Here is a 6,639-nt window from a genome sequence, read left to right as displayed (position 1 = left end):
GGCGTGGCCCCCTGGTTCTCGCGGATGCTCTGCAGGGTTCGCCACGGGGACGCTGGGCCATGTGGTGACACAGCACATTCTTGTCCAGACATGAGAAAGCCGGCTCGCTACAGAGTGAGAGGACAGACTTCACCCAGCACGCTGAGGAGCGGAGTGGGGTCCCTGCCTCATGCCTCACACACAAAATGACTCGAAATGGACCCACGGCCTTGTAGACGGGACCAAGGCTCTCCATTCTCAGACAGAAGCCTAGGTCAAATCTTCGTGAGCTTGGATCGGGCAATGGCTTCTTAGAGGTGACACCCAAAGCACAAACAACAAAAGATAAAAATAGGTCCATTATGCATCACCAGAACTTTAAACTTCTGTGCTTCAACTGCTGAGAAAGTTAAAAAAGCCACAGCGGGAGGGAGCGGTCGTGCGTCCACGTCCACGAGGGCCTTGCGCCCTGATGTAGGGGAGGACTCTGGCAGCTCCATGCTTCAAGGACTGATGATCCCGTCAGAGGCCGGCAAAGGGTCTGGGAGCCACTCTCCAGGAAGGGTGCAGGAGCCACGGCACAGCAGGCGCGGGGAGACGACTGACAACCAGCGAGACAGCAACAGGTGTCGGCGAGGGCGTGGAGGGATCGGCGGCCCCGTGCACTGCTCTCAGGATGGAAGCGACACAGCCTCCTGGGCAAAGAGCCAGCGATGCCCCACGTGTCACCCCGGCTGCAGGTGCACCCTGGGCGTCCACGCAGACACTCGGACTGTGGTCCACAGCGGCATCGTTATAGAGGTTGATTCGTTTATATATAAAGCAGGAGGGAGAGAGTGAGCTTCCATCCACTGCTTCACTCCCCAAGTGCCCCCAGCAGTCGGGGCTGGGCCAGGCTGGAGCCAGGAGCCAGGAGCTCCATCCGGGTCTCCCACGTGGGTGCAGGGGCCCAAGCGCCTGAGCCATCGCCTGCTGTTGCCCAGGTGCGTCAGCCAGAAGCTGGATGGGATGTGGAGCAGCCGGGACTCGAACTGCCACTCAGTTCCCAAGTGCGACTCAACCCGTGGCCCCTGCACCACAGCACCTGTCCCCACTGCGAAAATAACAAAAGGGTAGACAGGATCAGCTCGTCCTTCATGGGTGAGTGGGTAAACACAAGTGGTACCCGCCCCCGGAGTGGAGTGGACCACAGACACACACGACACACACGACTCCACAGACACACACGACACACACGACACACACGACACACACGACTCCACAGACACACAGCCCCGGGGAAGCTCAGAGGGCGAAGGGGCCACCCCACAGAGCCAGGAGCAGGGCAGAGGGTTCCGGCTCGGGGGAGGGGGCGTGGGGGAAGGGGGGGCGCCTGCTCGGGGACAGGCGCTTCCGTCTCAAGGGACGGACGGTAGGGCGCCCGATCCAGTGACCACGCTAAAGACTGCCGCATCAGGCACTTCCTGAAAGGCGCAGATGCCGGGAATGTAAACGGTATCTCAATAAAGCCGTTGTAAAGTCCGGCAGCAACCGGAATGGAGCCGGCAGCTCGCCGCGCCCCTCTCCGCGGAGGGCTGGGAAGCTCGTTACCCTGGCCTCGGCGCAGACAAGCCGGGGCCCGGGCCAGGAGGAGGGCAGTTCTTCCAGGAACGCTGTTGAGCAAGGGTTCTGGAAGCGATGGACGGGTGAGGTCACCGGGACACGAGGGGCTGACGCCAGTGCAAGGGCGTGAGTCACCGAGGACCCCCCGGGGGGCGGGGCTGGGAGAGGCCCGGCGGCGGCGGCCTCAAGCGGCCCCTGCTCCTCTGACCCCGGGCGGAATGGGGCAGAGCGCGTTTCTCACGGGCTGGGCAAGGGACAAGTCCAGAGCTTAGGAAACAGGGCACGGAGTCCCCGCGCTCTGGGTAACGTGGCAGCCTCCCGGCCCGGACCCAGGCCACGTTCCGGCCTCACAGCGCTGGCCATGCGTGCCGCTGGACAGCCTGTCTACCGCCGATGCTCAACAATGCGTTTGCCGTGCGGGAAAAACCTCACCGTGGAGGCGTCGCGGCCACAGTGTGAAATCGCCGTCTCGCCACACCAGGGAGGTGAGAGGAGACAGGCTGCACCGGAGAGCTGGAGACTGGAAGCAAAGACAAGGCTAAGGAGACCGGGCCAGCCTTGGTGCTGCCGCGGGCTGAGCCGCGGCCTGGGCGCCTGCAGCCATACTGGAGTGCCTGGGGCCAGTCCTGGGGACTCGCGGCTTCCAGGCCAGCCTCCTGCTAATGCGTCTGGGAGGCCGAGGAAGACAGCGTGTGTGTGCAGGAGGCCCCGGCACTGCGTCCTCGGGGTCCCGGGACAAATGGGAGACACAAGGCGGCGGAGCAGAATTTGAAGCCGGAGCCGCGAAGTCTGTGTGTTGACCCCGGTCACCCAGGCACAGCCCCAAGACGCCCACCGTGTCCCAAGGAGGACGGAGGGGACAGGAGCACGGCCTGCAGGGCCAAAGACAAAGGGAATGCTGGGAAGCCTAGGAAGGGGGCGCGTTTCCTCATCCCAAGCAGCGCGACACAGATGCCCATGGCGCTCCCCACAGAGGGCTCAGGGCCAAGAGACGGTGGGGCTGCAGACGATGGGACTGTGGACGGTGGGACTGCGGACGGTGGGACTGTGGACGGTGGGACTGCGGACGGTGGGGCTGCGGACGGTGGGGCTGCGGACAGTGGGGCTGCGGACGCTGCCTCCTGATCTGCTTCCTGCTGCCAATACAGAAAGGCAGGACTTCTTCAAGCCCAGGTTAGGAGCGTTTGTCACCGGAAAACCTGCACCCCGTGAAGATGGTCCCCGTGGGAACGCCGGGCGAGCCTCGGGGGCGGGTCCCCTGGAAAGTGACCATGTTGCAAAGCAGCTGGGAAGACCCTCAGAGCGTCACCCACGGAGTCAGCAAGAGCCACGGAGACGCTCACGGCAGCAGAGCAGACGAAGGAAGAACTGGATGGAGGGCGTCCACGCCACGGGCAGCACCTGGCCACAAAGTGAGCCACTGATGGAGCCACAGCACACGAACACGGCACTCAGCCGGGGCAGCCGGGGCAGCCGGTCCCACTGCCTGGTCCCACCTGGCTTGGCTGCATCCAGGCCAGGCAAAGCCACAGAGACAGAGTAGACTGGGGGGCACTGGGGAACAGGTGTGGGTGGGTGTGGGGGAATGACTGTTATGGGTTTCTTTTTTTCCCTTTTTTAAATTTTTATTTATTTATTTGAAAGGCAGTGACAGAGAGGGAGAGATAGAGATAGAGATAGATAGATAGATAGACAGGTAGATAGATGGATAGATAGATAGGTAGATAGATAGATAGGTAGATATAGATCTTTCATCCGCTGGTTCACTCCCCAAAACGCCACAATGGCCAGGGCTGTGCCAGGCTGAAGCCAGGAGCCAGGAGCTTCTTCCAGGTCTCGCACGTGGGTGCAGGGGCCCAAGGACTTAGGCCATCTTCTACTGCTTTCCCAGGCCATAGCAGAGAGCTGGATGGGATGTGGAGCAGCTGGGATAGAACCGGTGCCCATTTGTGATGCCAGTGTCACAGGCAGCGGCTTTCCTTGCCATACCACAGTGCCGGCCCCCATTTTTCTCTTTCTCTCCTCTTGGGATGTTAAAGACTGGGATATTCAGGAGCTGCCGCATACGCAGAGTCAATTTACAAACGACCACACACACACACACACACACACACAAGTTCTGAGAACACCTGGGGAGAACTAAAGATCCCACACAGGGGCAGTAAAATAGCAAAAAACTGAAAAAGAACAATTGAAAAATAACAAAAAACAACACCCCTGGGAGAGGGAAGACTTCCCTGCGAATTTACGTTTTTAGAGTCAGATGTCCAGTTTTATAGAAAAAAAAAAAAAAAAAAAAAAAAAAAAAAAAAACAGCAGGCATACACAGAAATGGGAGGTGTGGCACAGTCAAAGGAAGAAACCAACAGACCCTGCCTGGGAAAGACCTGATGGCAGTTCCACCAAAACAAGTGTCTTTTTTAAAAATACATACTTGTTTATTCGAAAGGCAGAGTTATACACAGAGAGAGGGAGAGACACAGAGAGAGACCTTCCATCCGCTGGTTCACCACCCCCCCCAGAGGCCGCAATGGCCAGGGCTGGGCCAGGCTGGAGCCAGGAGCCAGGAGCGTCTCCTGGGTCTCCCATGTGGGTGCAGGGCCCAGGGACACAGCTCCCCACTGGGGGAGTCCCAGGTGCCGAGAGACAGAAATGGACAGGACACTTCAGAAAGAGGCCCTGAAACGCCCAAGTTTGTTGCCAGCCTTGAGCAGGACGCCCACGAGGCCTGCCGAGCTGCACCCCAGACGTGGTTAGCAACTGCTGAAAACCAAAGACTAGAAAGCACGCGTTCAAGTAGCAGGAGAGACGCTGCTGGCCACGCACTGGGCTCCGGGATGAGGTCAGCGGCACAGCCTGGGGAGCAGGAGGCCGCGGGCAGGCGTGCTCACAGGACACACGGGAGCTCAGCCAAGACACCAGCAACGGGGCGGCAAAGGTGCTTCCCCAACAACAGAAGCTGGGGGCCGGCGCCGTGGTGCAGCAGGTAAAGCCGCCACCTGCAGTGCTGGCATCTACACGGGCGCTGGTTCGAGTCCTGGCTGCTCCATTTCCCATCCAGCTCTCAGCTATGGCCTGGGAAAGCAGTGGAAGACGGCCCAAGTCCTTGGGCCCCTGCACCCACGTGGGAGACCTGGAAGACGCTCCTGGCTTTGGTCTAGGCCATTTGGGGAGTGAACCAGCTGGTGGAAGCTCTCTGTCTCTCCTCCAATAAATAAAAAGGAAAGTTAAATATAGATGAAGAAAAACTGACAGAATGGAGAGAGCGGCAATCCTGCGACAACCGTCAAAGGCTTTGACACCTCACTGGTGGTCATGGAAAGAGCTCACAGACTGAGGACCAGCGAGGGACCCGCCAGCAGCCGCACCCCTCCCCGCCGCACAGGGCCCCCCAGTGGCTGCGTGCAGGCCCCCGCATGAAGGACAGACGACACACCAAGTGTCATCGTCTTCTTCTTCTTCTTCTTTTTTTTTTTTTTTTTTTTAGTATTATTCTATTTACTTGAAAGACAGAGTTACAGAGAGGAAGGAGAGAGAGAGAGAGAGAGAGAGAGAGGGAGAGGGAGAGAGAGAGAGGTCTCCCATCCGCTGGTTCACTCCCCAAATGACCACAACAGCCACAGCTGAGCTGATCCGAAGCCAGGAGTCAGGAGCTTCTTCCAGGTCTCTCACATGGGTGCAGGAGCCCAAGGACCTGGGCCATCTTCCACTGCTTTCCCAGGTCACAGCAGAGAGCCGGATCAGAAGTGGAGCAGCTGGGACTCAAACCGGTGTCCATATGGGATGCTGGCGCTGCAGGCAGTGGCTTTGCCCCCTACGCCACAGCGCCAGCCCCCGAGTGTCTTCTCTGACCACATCAGGATGAAGGCAGATTCCACCATGTGCACGACTGAAATTTCACAAAACCGTGGGACTTCAACAACAAACTCCTAACCAAAGCAGGGAAATTAAAAAGCACTTGGAGATAACTGGAAATACAGACACTTTCTAAGAAACTTGTGGGCTGCAGAGGCAGCGCCGAGGAGGAAGCCAGATGAGGGTCTTTAAAGCACCCGTGACATGCACATTACAAATAGACTATGCACGGCTTTCAACTTGTTCGCTCCTGGCTTTCAGATCAGCCTGTCCGGCTGTTGTGGCCACCAGAAGATGGAAAATTCTCTCTCTTTCTCTGCCTCTCTGTAACTGCCTTTCAGATTAATAAATCTTAAAGAAGAAATAGATCTCAAATCAGCAACCTTACTTTACAGCTTGAGGAACCGGAAAACCACCCAACAGCAGCAGCAAACTAAGCCCAAGGCTGACGTAGGAAGGTGATCGTACAAATTCGAGCAGGGATGAGCAGAGTAAAGAACAGAAAACAACGGGGAAAATCAGCGAGCCGGACATTGGCTCCTTAACGAAGTCAACGGAACTGACAAAGCGCTGGACGGAAGAGAAAGAGCAGAGACTCCTGCCGCGGACGTCAGAAACGGGAGTGGGAGCGTCGCTACGGCGTGCACAGAAGCAGAAAGGACCGGGGTCGGGGAGGGTGCACACCACAACCTGGAAAGCCCAGAGGAGCGGACGAGTCCCCAGGCACCCTGCTCCCCAGGGCTGCATCCTGAAGACCCAGCAGCCCAAAGACCCTGACTGAGCCGGCCGTCCCCACGTGCAGAACAGAAGAGAGCCACGTGCTGGTGAGGGTGTGCAGGACCCAGGACCCCCGTGTCACTCGGGGCAGGCGCTGTGCGAAAGGGCGTGGCTCCTGGCTCCTGGCTGAGGCCTGGGCCAGCCCAGCCCTGGTCGTGGTGGCCATCTGAAGAGCGAACCAGGGGATGCAAGCTCCCTCCCTCCCTCTCTCTCTAACTCTGCATTTCAAATAAATAAATACATCGTAAGGACAAAAGTCTGCAGAAACGTGCAGCTGCTGTGCAGCCTTGCAATTCCACTGCCTTCCAGAGCCGACGGCACAGACAGCAAGTGCCAGAGACCTGCCGCTGTGCCGCCCCCAACAGCCAAGGCCACGGAAGCAGCTCAGGCGTCCGCCCGTGGATGCGGCGCAAACCTAAGCCGGGC

This window comes from Oryctolagus cuniculus, chromosome 17 (assembly GCF_964237555.1).
Source record: "Oryctolagus cuniculus chromosome 17, mOryCun1.1, whole genome shotgun sequence".
In the NCBI taxonomy this organism is placed as follows: domain Eukaryota; kingdom Metazoa; phylum Chordata; class Mammalia; order Lagomorpha; family Leporidae; genus Oryctolagus; species Oryctolagus cuniculus.
The sequence above is the reverse complement of the archived record's forward strand: the minus strand, read 5'-3'. Positions refer to the sequence as shown.